This window comes from Mustela nivalis (genome assembly GCF_964662115.1).
Source record: "Mustela nivalis genome assembly, chromosome: Y".
Classification (NCBI taxonomy): domain Eukaryota; kingdom Metazoa; phylum Chordata; class Mammalia; order Carnivora; family Mustelidae; genus Mustela; species Mustela nivalis.
This window is the reverse complement of record NC_139041.1, coordinates 32352717-32366160: the sequence shown is the minus strand read 5'-3', so window position 1 is coordinate 32366160 and position 13444 is coordinate 32352717. Positions and strand designations below refer to the sequence as shown.

General features: G+C 44.0%; 1 protein-coding gene across 2 annotated transcripts in view; it reads left to right on the top strand.

Moving 5' to 3' along the window:
• The window catches only part of LOC309856867 (steryl-sulfatase-like), a 490902-nt gene that overhangs the window by 428458 nt on the left and 49000 nt on the right, over positions 1–13444 (top strand). Inside the window, exon 11 of one of the 2 annotated variants that reach the window (XM_082718643.1) lies at positions 3287–3354. The exons of the other annotated variant lie outside the window; for it this stretch is intronic. The gene's annotated coding sequence lies outside the window, so the exon portion shown is untranslated. Of the gene's footprint in view, positions 1–3286; positions 3355–13444 lie in introns of those variants that run through there. 2 annotated transcript variants of the gene reach the window in all.

Here is a 13444-nt window from a genome sequence, read left to right as displayed (position 1 = left end):
GGTGTCAGCCTCTGTAAATACTCAGAACGAGATGCTTGTAGGGCACTTCCGGATAAACCTTCTCTGTATTTACAAGCTCCACTTCGTCCCGTAGTGTCTGGGTTCTCGTTGCAGATACTTTCACATCCACGTGATTCATGTTGTTTCACGCTGCTTGTATTTTTTAAGGATTTTAAAAAAGATTTTATTTGTAAATAATCTCTACAGCCAACATGGGGCTCAAACTCACAACCCCAGGATAGAGTCATGCTCTAGTGACTGAGCTAGCCAGGTGCTCCTATGTTACTTTCTTTTCTTAATTCTAATCATCTATGATCAGCTGTTTGGTTCAGTTAAAAAAGAAAAATTGCCTATGAGTGTGTGTGGGTATATATGTACATACAAATCAACATTTATATTGCATTTTTTTGCAAAGCCCAGGGATTTTTAAAAAATTTACTTCTCAATATTAATTAAAACGGTTCTTTAATCTTGGCAGTAGCACATTAGCCCGAAGGAAGCGTACATTTTAAAAGTGCGAGTGCTTCCATAGAACAACTATATCAAAATCTCTTATTAAATCTCTTTATGTAATTTTAAACATGTGATCAAATTTGAAAAGCATTGGACTGACTTTGCAAAAGGAGATGCCTCGCCTTGCCTCACTTTTGTGCTTCCCAAACTTTAAGACCCATATGGATCCCCTGGGAATCTTGTTAGATTTGAGGATGACATTGGGTCAGTCTGGAGAGGGGGCCCCTACTCTGCTTTAGTACCAGGTCCGCAGCTGAAGTCATTGCTCCTGCTCCAAGTTGAAACGTTGAAAAGCAACGTCATCGTGACCTTTCTCCTCAAAGATTGTGAAAAACAAACCAGTATAAAGCAAAATTTAACTCCATGTTCAAATGTTTCATCGATGGAGATGTAGAACATGTTCTTAAAGACTTTTTCAATAAGAGCAATGGATGAAAACCGGGGACTAAGACAAAGAGAAAAATGGCTCTGCCAGGAAGGGAGCAAACCATCTCTCTGTATCCCATGCACTGAGTTTTGCTGTGTAAATCAATGTCTGCTACAGAAGAAAGCTCACGGAATTAGAAAGTTGTAATCAGCTGAAGGCTCCCTGCCTTGCCTTGGCATTTATGTCCCTGAACGGGGCCATTAGTCTGGGAAATGGTCTCTTTGTGTGGCACGATGTTCATTAGGACCTCACTGTCTCTTCCCTCGTATTTCTTTAGTGCCCCGTCCTGGAGAGACAAACATTGACGTGAACTGTACCATAACACTCTTACCATGTGGGCCGTTACAGGTGGTCTTAATGTGCTCTTAAAAGCAGAATAATTGAAACACAGGAACAGTAGGAAGTCTAGAGATTCTTCTCTGTTCTTTTTTTTTTTTTTTTTTTCCCCTAAACAGTGAGTCAAGTTCCAAAGGCAAGGAAAAACGCAGGTGACAAATATGGTGTAGCTGAAATCTTATTCACGCGTGTGCTCATGCACAGACACACACACACACACAGAGGATAGAGTGATGAATCCACAAGTATAATTTCAGGTGTGGGTATGGCCTGCATTTATACCCTGAATTCACAGGGTATGAATAATGAGCTAAGTGTATCACCACAGAGACGGGCATCCCTGGGTCTTCATTGATGGGATGGGACTCTTGCTTGGAATATAGCAGTGACAGAGAAAGTGTTGTTCAGAGGTGGGTAGACCTGTCATAGAAGGTACGTGTCACGCTGTACATGCAGAAGGCCTAAAATTTATAGAAAACTGTGAACCTGACCTAGAAAATGCAATACAAGCCTTTAGGATTGAAATAATTAGACAACTGTGTAATCTGGTGTGATAGGAGCTTATGGCAATGGTCAATGTCCAGTGACTTCATATGGGACGTCTTTCCTTTGCTTTTTTACACTCTTCTTCCCTCCCCTCCCCTACATGGGGCTCAAACTCTTGACCCCGAGATGAACAGTCCCATGGTTTTTCAACTGAGCCAGCCAGCTGCCCTCGGAAAATGTTTTTTAAACAAAAACTCACAAGTGACATTCACCATAATAATGGGCAACAGAAGGCTACTTTCTGTGATGAACAGAGATCAGAGAGTCTTACTTCCTGAGATTTTGACAAAACCCATGGACATGAAATCATTTGTCTATGTTTGGACGCATCTGTGAGCTTACAAGTTTGTATGTTTGCAAAGATGCATGCACCGTGTGTGTATGTGGTGTGTGTGTGTGTGTGTATTTGCAATCATATAGGCACACATGTCTTTGTGCATATCTATACCTAAAATTTTTTTCTTTACACGTGTAATTTTTGCATTTCCACAAAACCTTGAAACCCTTCCTTTATGGAGCTGACGGAGGGGGGACTCTGAGAGCTTGAATAAATTGTCACGTGTCCATGAGCTAGTCATGGACAGAGCTGGAAATTAACCCACTATATATTTGTTTAATGTATTAAGCAGGGGCACCTGGGCGGCCCAGTGACTTAAGCATCTGCTTTCGGCTCAGGGTCTCAGGGTCTCTGCCATGGTCTCAGGGTCCTGGGGTAGAGGCTCGCATCGGGCTCCCTGCTCAGTTCGTGTCTGCTTCTCTCCCTCCCTCTGCTACCACTCCCCCTCCTTGTGTCTCTCTCTCTTCCCCTGTCAAATAAATAATAAAAAACATACTGAGTGAATTTACCTACATGCTTCCACTTCCTGATTTGACCCAGTTGGGTTCCTGCACCACTGCTGGTATATGCTATGAAATCATAGACCTGTAGTGTGGAAAGATAGAAAAAGAAATGAATCCTTTCCTGTGCCTCTTTGTCCCTAAAGAGGAGAGGCCTCTTGTCCAGGATGGGATTCGTGATGAGCTCATCCCTAACCCTACAGACTGTGCTGAGTTGGTGTGACTGTTCTCAGGTCGTCTGCGAGGAATCGGCCCTCGAGATGGTCAGCTGTCCCCTTAGTTGCCCTAACAGATTGGCACGCATGCCGCCACTCTGGGACCCTGCATTCACCCAACGAGAAGGGGGATCCAGAGCCTTAGTTAAAATCAGAGCGAGAGGGCTGGGCGCAGCATCCTCTTGCCTCTGGTGGATTGAAGCCTTTCTACTGACCAGAAGCTGTTCTGTGGACGAGTCATGTGGCCTGAACCACAGACCTCACTGTGGGGGCCCTCTGTGTCACAGCCTTGTCAAGGATCCCGTACTTCCTATCGGGCAACTTTTTCTTTAGTTTTTGTTCTGAGGACCTCGCAATATTGGGCTTACGTGGATAGTCTGTGATTCGGTTCATGACCCTTCTGTGCGTCTAGACTCAACATCCCTGCCCTGCAGCCCCTGAATTGAGATGCTCCAACGGGTCCAACAATAAGACTCCCAGGGACCTGAAAATGGGCTAAGCCTGGTCCTCCATGAACTACGCTGAGCTCAACGAACCCTATACTGAACGCCTCTTTGAGTGTCGTCACGGGAAAGGGTTCCTGTGCAGGTTCAAGGAACGGTGTGGAGTATCACGTGACCGCCCCAGTGGGTCCGTGTTGCTATGGTGTGGTGTTGTTAAATAGTTGTTAAACAGTAAATAAAAGCGTGGAGAAGACAGGAGATGAAATTGGCTTGAAACTCAGGGAGTGTTCTTCGACTGGGTGACATGGTTTGCGTTCTTGCTAAAGGAAGTGTGACGAACTAGGACAGTGTTTTTGTTTTCATTGATCTGGTTCTCAGGTCACTTGAATAATCCATTTCAACAGCAACGTCTGGCCAAATCGGGCTTCTTCCGTGGTGATGTGAGAATTTCTGCCCCCGTCTTTGTTCTTTTGCGCTGCTGTAATGGATACTATGGACTTGAGGGTTCATACGTAAGAATCCATTTCTCATTTTTTGGAGTCTGGAACTCCGCGATCAGGGCATTGGCAGACTCGGTGTCTTGTAAGAGCGTGTTTCCTGGTCCAGAGATGGTCAACGTCTCGCCGTTGCCTCCCATTGCAGAAGGGGTGAGGGAGACCTCCGGCACTGAACCCATTCTGAGGGCACGATCCTTGTGACCTAATCACCTGCCAATGGCCCTGCTTCCAAATACCATCCCACTGGGGAACGAATGTGGGAGGTGAATTTTGGAGGGTCACTAACATTTTGGCTCTAGCAGTTCTTAAGGCTGAGTTGGCTTCATGGCGCCATCTTGAATGAGGATATGACGTACACATGGGAAATGAACCAGGAAGCCTACCCCTTTTTCCTGGTAGACTGTAAGCAAGAGTGTGAAGTGATTAGAAACCAGGATCCTCGTTTCCCTCAACTGTTTTAGGATGGAGCTGTGTAAACATTGAGATCCTATGAGAATGCTCTAGTGTACTAGATCTTGTCTCCATGGTATCTGCTGGGGCCATGACCAAGCCATCAGAGAAAGCCGATTCTCACAATGGCTCGTAGTCTCACGTGGTTATAGACACGTCATCTGAAGGACCTTTCTCTGTAGGTTGGGGCGTGGCCTGTGACTCATGTGAGCTTTTGTGTGACGTGTAGGGAATGAATTTTATGGAAGTGTAATGAAGAGAGAGGAGGTGCTGAGAGGGTTAGAGGGTCACCAGAGGCTGGCGAGAGGGAGGGAAGTCTTTCTTGTACATCTTGTAAACCAGAGACCTATGGCACATGCTCCCAACAGGATAGACTCCCCTGATACATAACCGAGTCCAAGAGCCAGACCACACAGGTTGCTTTTGCTGCAGAGACGAGTGAATATTCAGGGAACCCATGTGGCTCTAAGCTTTCCTTCTCTTGAGCACCATGACGTCTTGATAGTTTGCCTAACGACATGGATGTCATTGTGCTGAGAAGCAAAACTTGGGGCAGTGGGGATGAAGACTGAGGCTTTACCCAAAAGTCCAAGCCATACAAGAGATAGAATGGAAGACACCATCAAGCTCTGGTTGGATGGTTGGAAAAGTGTGATCAGCTCCATTAATCAGGTGGGAGGGATTCGATCTACCTTTCGACCAATCAAGAAGTCATACACTTCCTTTGCAGTTCTGAGTACAGAACGAGAACATTTTCCCGTGTAGTAGAGAGAGTGGGATGTAGGTTTCTAATCTCATTCTCTGATACCGTGCCACGTTGTAAACTATGGATCAAGAAATCACCTTTTCAGTAAAGCCTACAAAGTAACCTTGGCATGTAGGTCATTTTCGTGCACAGTTTGGAGAGAATTCAGAGTTTAATCATATTCTCCGTTTCTGGGGGCAGAAGAAGGGCGAGCCTTTGGACGCATACACGAAGAGTTCTCTGTAGGCTGGGAGTGAGTTGGAAGGGCTGCCTTGCTAAGTTTACCTCATACGCCTCTATCCCTTCAGTTGGCTCCGGGCACTGTGGTTCCCAGGCAATCTTTGTGACAGACGCACTGCAGTGCTGACTATCAGAGTGAACACTTAGGGCTGTATTATTAAAAACATATTTTTGCTGGAGAGTTTACCAGAATGAAGCATCTTGCTCCTGTTGGTCTTGGGAGAGGTCTGGCTAGTTTACAGCATCCCAATTAGAAAACTCTAGGAACACAGTCATTTATCTGTGTACATCCGTGGTGCGCACGCCCAGATTTCTTTCCTAGGGTGTGTTTTTAAAAATGCATGGCTTGTAGACTAAAATAATCTCTTCAAAGACTGCTGCAAGTAGGTAGGTTAAACAGACGATGATTTCAGAGCTGTTTTTTATTCCCCTCATGGTTGAATCGCGAAGGGACTCTGTGCCGTCCTCCATACCGTCGTCACAAACAGAAGCTTTGTATTTTCCCAGATGTGTGCCAGGGAAACATTCTGGTTGACCATGGCCCATTTCAAGAGGAGGGGTCATAAGGGCCTTGGGCAATTTTAAGTTTGAATAATTGTAGATGAACAGAGGATGATGCAGATACCTTAATCTGATTGTTCATTCATCAAAACCCAATTCTTCGGAGGAACTCCGGGTCAAGTTCACCAACTCAATTTACAAAATTGCTCCGCAACATCTCACTAAGCTAGAACTTGTCTGTGGGAAACTTGGAAACTTTGGACGAAGGAGGCAGGCATTTGCTCTTAATGGAACACGATTTTATGTAGTCAGTGAGGTTGTTTCAATCATATGCACAGATGTGCTTTTTAAATCCGAAGGTAACCCAATAAATGCTCCCGGCAGAACAGCCCGCCTCTTAGAATATTGGGGGATTTCCTGATGGATTAGGTCCAAGAAATATTTTCCTTTCCCAGAGAAACATTACCATATATTTTCTTATAAAAGTTTCTTACAGGTTTCCTTTTCACGTTCCTCATCTGTCAGTAATGAAGTTTATTTTAGATGTGAGGGGCTAAGTCCATGTTCTTTATTTTCTTTTCTATTAATCACCAATGATCCCATCACACTGAGTGATGAGTCCCTCTGTGCACAATCTGTGGTGCTGCCTCTATATTATGTTGTGTTTCCACACATGGATTTGTATATTTCTGGACTAGCTCATCCTTTCTTTTCCGATGGTGACCTGTCCATGTTTGAACCAACAATTATAATCGACTATCGAATGTATTAAGGCTACCTTACCATGTTTTTCTATAAACGTCTTCCAGGTTTAACTTTACTAGGTTTCATAGATTTTTATTTTTAAGGTTTTATTTATTTATTTGACACAGAGAGAGAGAGCGAGAGCACAGACAGTGAGAGCTGTAGGCAGAGGGAGAAGCAGACTCCCCGTTGAGGAGGGAGCCTGACTAAGGGCTCACTATGGGGATCCTGGGATCAGGACCTGAGCCGAAGGCAGACGCTTAACCAACTGAGCCACCCAGGTGCCCCTAAGTGCCATAGATCTTATGATTAACCATAATTAAAAAATATATATATTCATTCTAAGTAATTTCTCGTCTCATTAAATATCATATAACTTGTATATTGATCGTATGGTAGCCCAACTTGAACGGTTCTCGCCTCTGTTCAGTACTTGGCCCGTGCATTATTTTGGGTTTTCCACAAGGCGATTATTTCATCCACAAGCCGTGGCCTTCATTTTTCTGTCTTATCCTTATCCTTTTTGGCTAATGCCAAAATAAAGCATTATTTTAGTCTATAATACATTCTATTCTGTATCTATTCTATTCTATATCTACATTCTATATCTATATATCTCCCATGCAGAATACAATAGAAATGATTCTGTCTTACCCTTGTTATGAACTCGACGTTTGTAATACTTCATTAGGTAAGGTGTTTACTTTTCCTATGTCACGGACGGTCAGTACCATGAATGAGTGTTGAATTAAATGTTTAATAAATTTGCTCTAGGGAGACATGACTTTTTTTCTTTTTTCTTAAGAAACATCCTACCTTGGCTGCCTGGTGGCTCCGTTGGTTAAGTGACTGCCTTCTGCTCAGGTCACGATCCCAGGTTCCTTCTTAGCAAGAGTCTGCTTCTCCTCCTTCTGATCCTCCCCCTACTCATGCCCTTTGGTCTCCCTCTCTCTCTCTCTCTGTCAAGTGAATAAGAAAACATCTTTAAAAAGAAAATATCAGGGCGCCTGGGTGGCTCAGTGGGTTAAAGCCTCTGCCTTTGGCTCAGGTCATGATCTCAGGGTCCTGGGATCGAGCCCTGCATCGGGCTCTCTGCTAGGCAGGGAGCCTCCTTCCTCCTCTCTGCCTGTTTGTGATCCTGTCTGTCAAATAAATAAATAATATCTTAAAAAAATATATCCTATGTATACTTGTAATCAATAATAAGTTAGGTGTATAATATTATAAGTTCATTCCAGTCTTTGTGAAGACTAAAATTTAGCCTGTTTTTACAAAGATCCTGTTGAATAGATAAAAAAAGCAATTTGGCAATTCATCCTTAGGAATTACGGTGTCATTGATAATTATCAGGACGTATTTGATAATTGGCGACTGAGTTATGAGATATAACGTTTCCACGTGACAGTTCATAATATGGACATGGAGTCGGTCAGTGGACGCATTGAGATCACGCCACACATATTAATTGATTTATCTAATATCTTGCATGACATTGATAAATATCAGTGGGTAGAACCACAACATCTCAAGAACAGAGTGTCTTGTATAAATTAGCTATAGTATCATGTCGATGCAGTGTTCATACAAATGACATGCCTTTTCTGGCATGCACCTGTTCCATAAAGGCAATGAGTGGCCCCAGGTGTTGACGAGGGAAGCGTTGGACGTGACACAGAGCAGGTAATCTAATCTTCATGTATTCAAGAGTGCTAGACCAGACACCAGCCGGTGTTTTGTGTTTGGGAATAGAAAACAGATTCTTTCAGCTTTGCGAACCTGGGGTTCCCCTTTGCCACTTGTGGTTGTTGTAAAGCGGGATTAGCCACAGAGAACACGTGACCAAGCAGGCAAAGCTCTTTCAATAAAACTTGATGTAGGAACACTAACCTTTGCCTTTCGTGTCATTTTCACACGCCATGAGATCATGAGCTTCTTTTCATTTGTTCCCTGATGATGGAAACGTGCAGTCCCCCGCCTTAGCTTGTGGGGTGTACGGTAACACGCCGTGGACAGTGGGTCCATTTCCCAGTCCCATTCTGCGTCACAGCCGGGACTGAAGTTGATGAAATGCCTGTCGTGGACTGTATCTTTTTACTTCTCTCGAAGAGACGATCCTATCCAGGGGGTAACTGGTAAGGGTGCCCATTCTGTGTCTTCCCCACTCCCTACCTAGAAGGGAGGACCTCATAGTCCTGCACTCAGCGCTCCTGAGTTCCTCATGCATCTGGACACATCCCAGAGACACACTGTCATTGTCCCATGGATTTAGCTTGATAGGACGCTTTCTTTTGTCTCCTTGAGGGACAGTACCTGGGAGTATTTTTAGTATTTATAGTATTTTTATATATTATATATATTTATATATATTTTTAGTATTTATAGTATTTTTATATATTATATATTTGTATATATTTTTAGTATTTATAGTATTTTTATATATTATATATATTTATATATATATTTAGTATTTATAGTATTTTTCAAGAACACGTTTGCAAAAGAATGTTATATGACATAACACAGACAGACCCTTTATTCTGATTAAAAATCCCTGAACTAGTACGCAGTAACACCGAAGGGCAGCTTGGCAATTTGTTTCGATGATGGTTTTTTCTTATTTTCCATAAATCAAAGAAATCATTTAGGTTTACTTAATGATAAGCTCATCCTGCCTTTTAAAAAGAAATGTATGACCTTTCTGTGAATACATTTCTCTGGCCTGTTTTTCTGGAAATTTCCCACAGTCTTGTGATAAACGTTGATTTCCGGCAGACTCAGTGTGATCAGGTCCATTCACATAACCTTCACTCTGTCATGGCAAGAAATGTGCTGTCTCCTGCTAGCCCTGCCGGGGGATCCTTCTCAAACACCACCAAAGACTTCCTGATGACAGTTTCAACAGAATGTTCTCATGTCTCATCATATATGGTGGAATAACACAGTCAGGCTCCTGTCGGAACTCTTTGCCTGTGGGTATTGTCACCCCAAGTCCTGGTGGGGAAGGCTAGGACAAGTTCTGCAGATCATTGCCTCTGCACATCAAATTCATGATTGAAAGATTGCCCACCAGCCCCACTTATCTACCTAATGAGCAGGAATCGATGACCAATTGTATGCTAGATTTTGTGCCTGGCTCTAAGGAAACAAATGTTTTTGCTGTTCTCTTACACATTAGTAATTAACATGGAAACGCGTTCTTCATTTATCTGGATCCCATCTTTGAAAAGCGTTGGGTTAGCTCCTGAGTACAGCGGAGTGTTAGGCTACAATTGTGTAAATCAACAGCAATCTAGACCTGCCCTTTTCAGACACTGCAGTGAACACTTGGCTGTCATCGTCAAGGTTTCTGAAACTCTCCAAATGATAGGTTCCGCCTTCCTTAAGCAAAATGCCTTTTAAAGTTCCATTTTGCCATACGTACCCAAATTATGAAATAGGGTAACTGCACACACTTTGAATTAACTTACCACTTAACGTGTGACTCTGAGATGAAATAAATGCAAGTTAATTATTTCAATATGTATTTTTCAGCGGGACTGTAGCTCTGGCATTTATACCCAGGTACGAGACAATTAAACACCCAAACAAGACTCCTGCATACATTGAAACGTGAAAATTAACTCACACGAGAGAGCTTCAAACGCTGATTGCCTCATCCGCAAATGACTGTAATCGAACCGCATAAATATTGATGAACCTCTCAAGTTTGGAGTTGCTGCGGTTGAGTTTTGCTGCGTTCCTTTTGCAGGGCTAAAATGGGAATTCTTCTCTGGATCTCGGGAACGGGCCATTATTAACGTGGCCCAGAGAGGTCCCACGCAGTAATGTACACGCTAAGAAAAAACGGGAGTGTGAGTAGAATGATGGTAAATGCATTTAGCTCAGTCTGTCTCTTACGTGCGCCTGAAAAGTCAGTCTTTCGGCAGAACCCGCAGACGTAGCCGGAGACAGTTATTTTGTGCTTGGACACTCTCCGCGATCTGGATGAACTTTTGGTCGTACTAAAAATTAAAACAGCAATCAGCTTACTTCTCCATGTCCGTGCCCAGGGGATAAACTATCGGATGGCGCCTGCGTTCCGCGTCTAGATGTCTTCTGAAGCTGGAGAGCGAACACTCAGGCATTGCTGTAATGGGCTTCTCTGTTTGTTTTGTCTCTACATGTAGGAGGGGGTGCCAGAGGGGTGTCGACTTTGTTCTGGACCTTTGGGACAGTTTCCACACATTGCCATTTTTCTAACCAAAGTTACTTACTAAGGGGCAGGAAAGGTGTAACGGAACTCTTTGGTTTTTTTCTGTGACAAAAGGGTTCCGATATTCTTTTTAAAAAAATTACCCCCATCTACTTGGAGTTAATGACATTTTATTCTATAGCAGGTGTTGTAAGTACGTTTTTTAAGTGGACCTCCCGTGGGCATCCGGTGGCATATATAGACGTGCACGGAGCCCTAAATGAAAGTACTTCTCACTCCTGTCTCCTCCCTGTGTGCCGTGAAGCTGTTCCCCGCTGCACGCAGACTCACATGTCCATGAAACATCACAATCTCACGTGGAATGAATGCAGCCGAATGGAATACACGGTTCAATCGGTCGCCCGTGCGGCCCCAGATCCCACGCAGACGTCCGACACAGACTCACCCATTGGTAAGGATGTTCCCCACCGAAGCATGCAACGGAATTAAGTCACACCGTTGCATGTAAAGTGGTTTGCGCTGGGGGAGGAATGTTGTACGTGACAGCCTGTGGATAGGCTCTCCCTTTAGAGAACACGGGCCCAATCAAGAAGAGGCTCCAGGAGGCGTCCTGTGTCCACGAACATGCTGGTTGGGCAGGATACCGTTTGAATGTGGACGGCGTGCGGACAGTTTTTGGAAAAAGGCTTGACTAGGTTTTGGGAGTAGGAGATTGAAAACACCAGACCTCCTGGTGATCCTTGTGGAGCTCCCGCTGTATGATGGGACATGAATGTGGAGTTTAACTCGCTGGGATGACCCAGCCCATCTTCACACCGTCCCCAAAGGCCACCTAGCAGGGGTTCTCTGACCCCAGGAAGGAGCACGCTGATAGCACTGGGCAGCTACTTTGCCGGTGACCCTCAACCCGCTAGGGCTGGAGTTGTGATGAAATGTGCCAGCTTTGGGGCACCTGGGTGTCTGTGTCGGTTAAACATCTGCCTCTTAATTCCAGCTCAGGTCATGTTTTCAGGGTCGTGAGATCCAACCATGTTTTCGGCTTTGTGTGATGTGTGATTGGCATGGAGCCTGCTTAAGGTTCTCTCTCCCTCTGCCTCTGCCCTATCTCACCCCCTTGCTCCTAGGCATGTGCTCTATCTTAGGGAAAAAAAGTCCTGGTTTCTTGGCCCCTTCATTGGACAACGCTGAGACCTGTTCTACAGTGACTTGGAGGATTGGGCCCCTGTTCGCTAAATAGATACTCACTTGTTAACCTCAGGTTGTCGTCCACTCAGCTGGGGAGTGGACACCCAATTTGACACAATAAGTAGAATTTTGGTCCTGAATTTTATGAGATTCGATTTAAGCTTCTGCAGTATCGTTTAACACACCCCCCCCCCAAAATACACACACGCAGTACCCACTGCTTTGCTCTGTCGATCAGCCGTCCTGTTATCTACTCTCTGGTTGTGGGTGTCTTTTGGTGTAATAGTACGCTGCACATTTCTGGTTGAAACATTAATTGTATCATGTTCGGATTCTGTGGGCCAAGGAAGAGAGATGGATGACTTTCTATCTGGCTTCAAAGATACGATGTTGGACTGCAGTTCCGAAACGTTGCCTGTGCTTATTTAGTTCATCAAGAAAACACTCAAATCCTCTGTGGTTCTGCCTCCCTGAACCAATTCAGCTCTTGGCAGGCTTTGGGGGAAAATGGTCCGGCAGCTCTGGGCATCTACGATTCAGCTGCCAGCACCGAGGGAAGGAGGCTGCCTGTTGTTCTAACCTTGAACTGAGGGATCTCTTCAGCCAACATTCAGGATTTCCCTTGCAGCTTTAGCTAAAGGTCTTAATAAAATGAGATGTAAAAAATATTTTAAAAGTCAATAGCAATAGTAATGTTAAAAAAAATTTAATGCCTTGCACATTGGGGAGCCCAAGGGACAGTCTGCGGCTCAGAGTCAATTTCCTGCAGGGCAGGGCAGGAGACCTGTGTGACTATGACTTCACCCGAGATGTAGACTGGTAAAAACCCATTTTCTGGGTGTGGGTAATTAGGGAACACCTTGCTTGCAGCTGTCGAAGCCATCAGGAAAGGGATGGCGCATACGAATCAGGACACTGTGCTACAAAGTCTGGGTTTTAACATCACACTGAACTTTCCTTAATTAAGAAAAATCTTACATGATATCTTAATTGTCTCTTTGCCTCTAGTTTTAACTTGTAAAGCCTCTAGTACACTAGAGTTAATGCATAGATATTTTTGAATGAAAGAAGGCATTGTCTGTGTGTGTATGTGTGCCTGTGTCTTTCATTCCACTTTGTATCTTTTTACTAATCCCCGATTACTGTGTTGCACATACAGTTTCTTTTACTTGGTCTTAGTGATTAAACAGAAAAGAGCTTCCCCCCCGTGTTGCTAAGAGCAACACAAGTAAAGTAATAAGAACCAAACAATCGACGTAGGGAACGTGCATTTTTTGCGTTGTTGGAGAGGAGTATTTAAGGGAGGCATTGCTGTTTGCAGACTTACATGTCAAGGACACAGTGTGGAAACTGATGGATTTCTTTCAACAATTCCCAATACTGTCTCACCTGCCCGATTTCCTCCCTTGTGATCTAAATAAACACATTTGGGAAAAGGACTCAGTATCCCAAGACGATTCCTGCTTCGAGACTGGAAACTGAACTTTTACTTACTAGGGTGAAGTTAACAGGTAATGAGTGTAAATGTTTGTGAGTGGAAAAAAAAAATCTAATTATGGATACCGAGTACTGT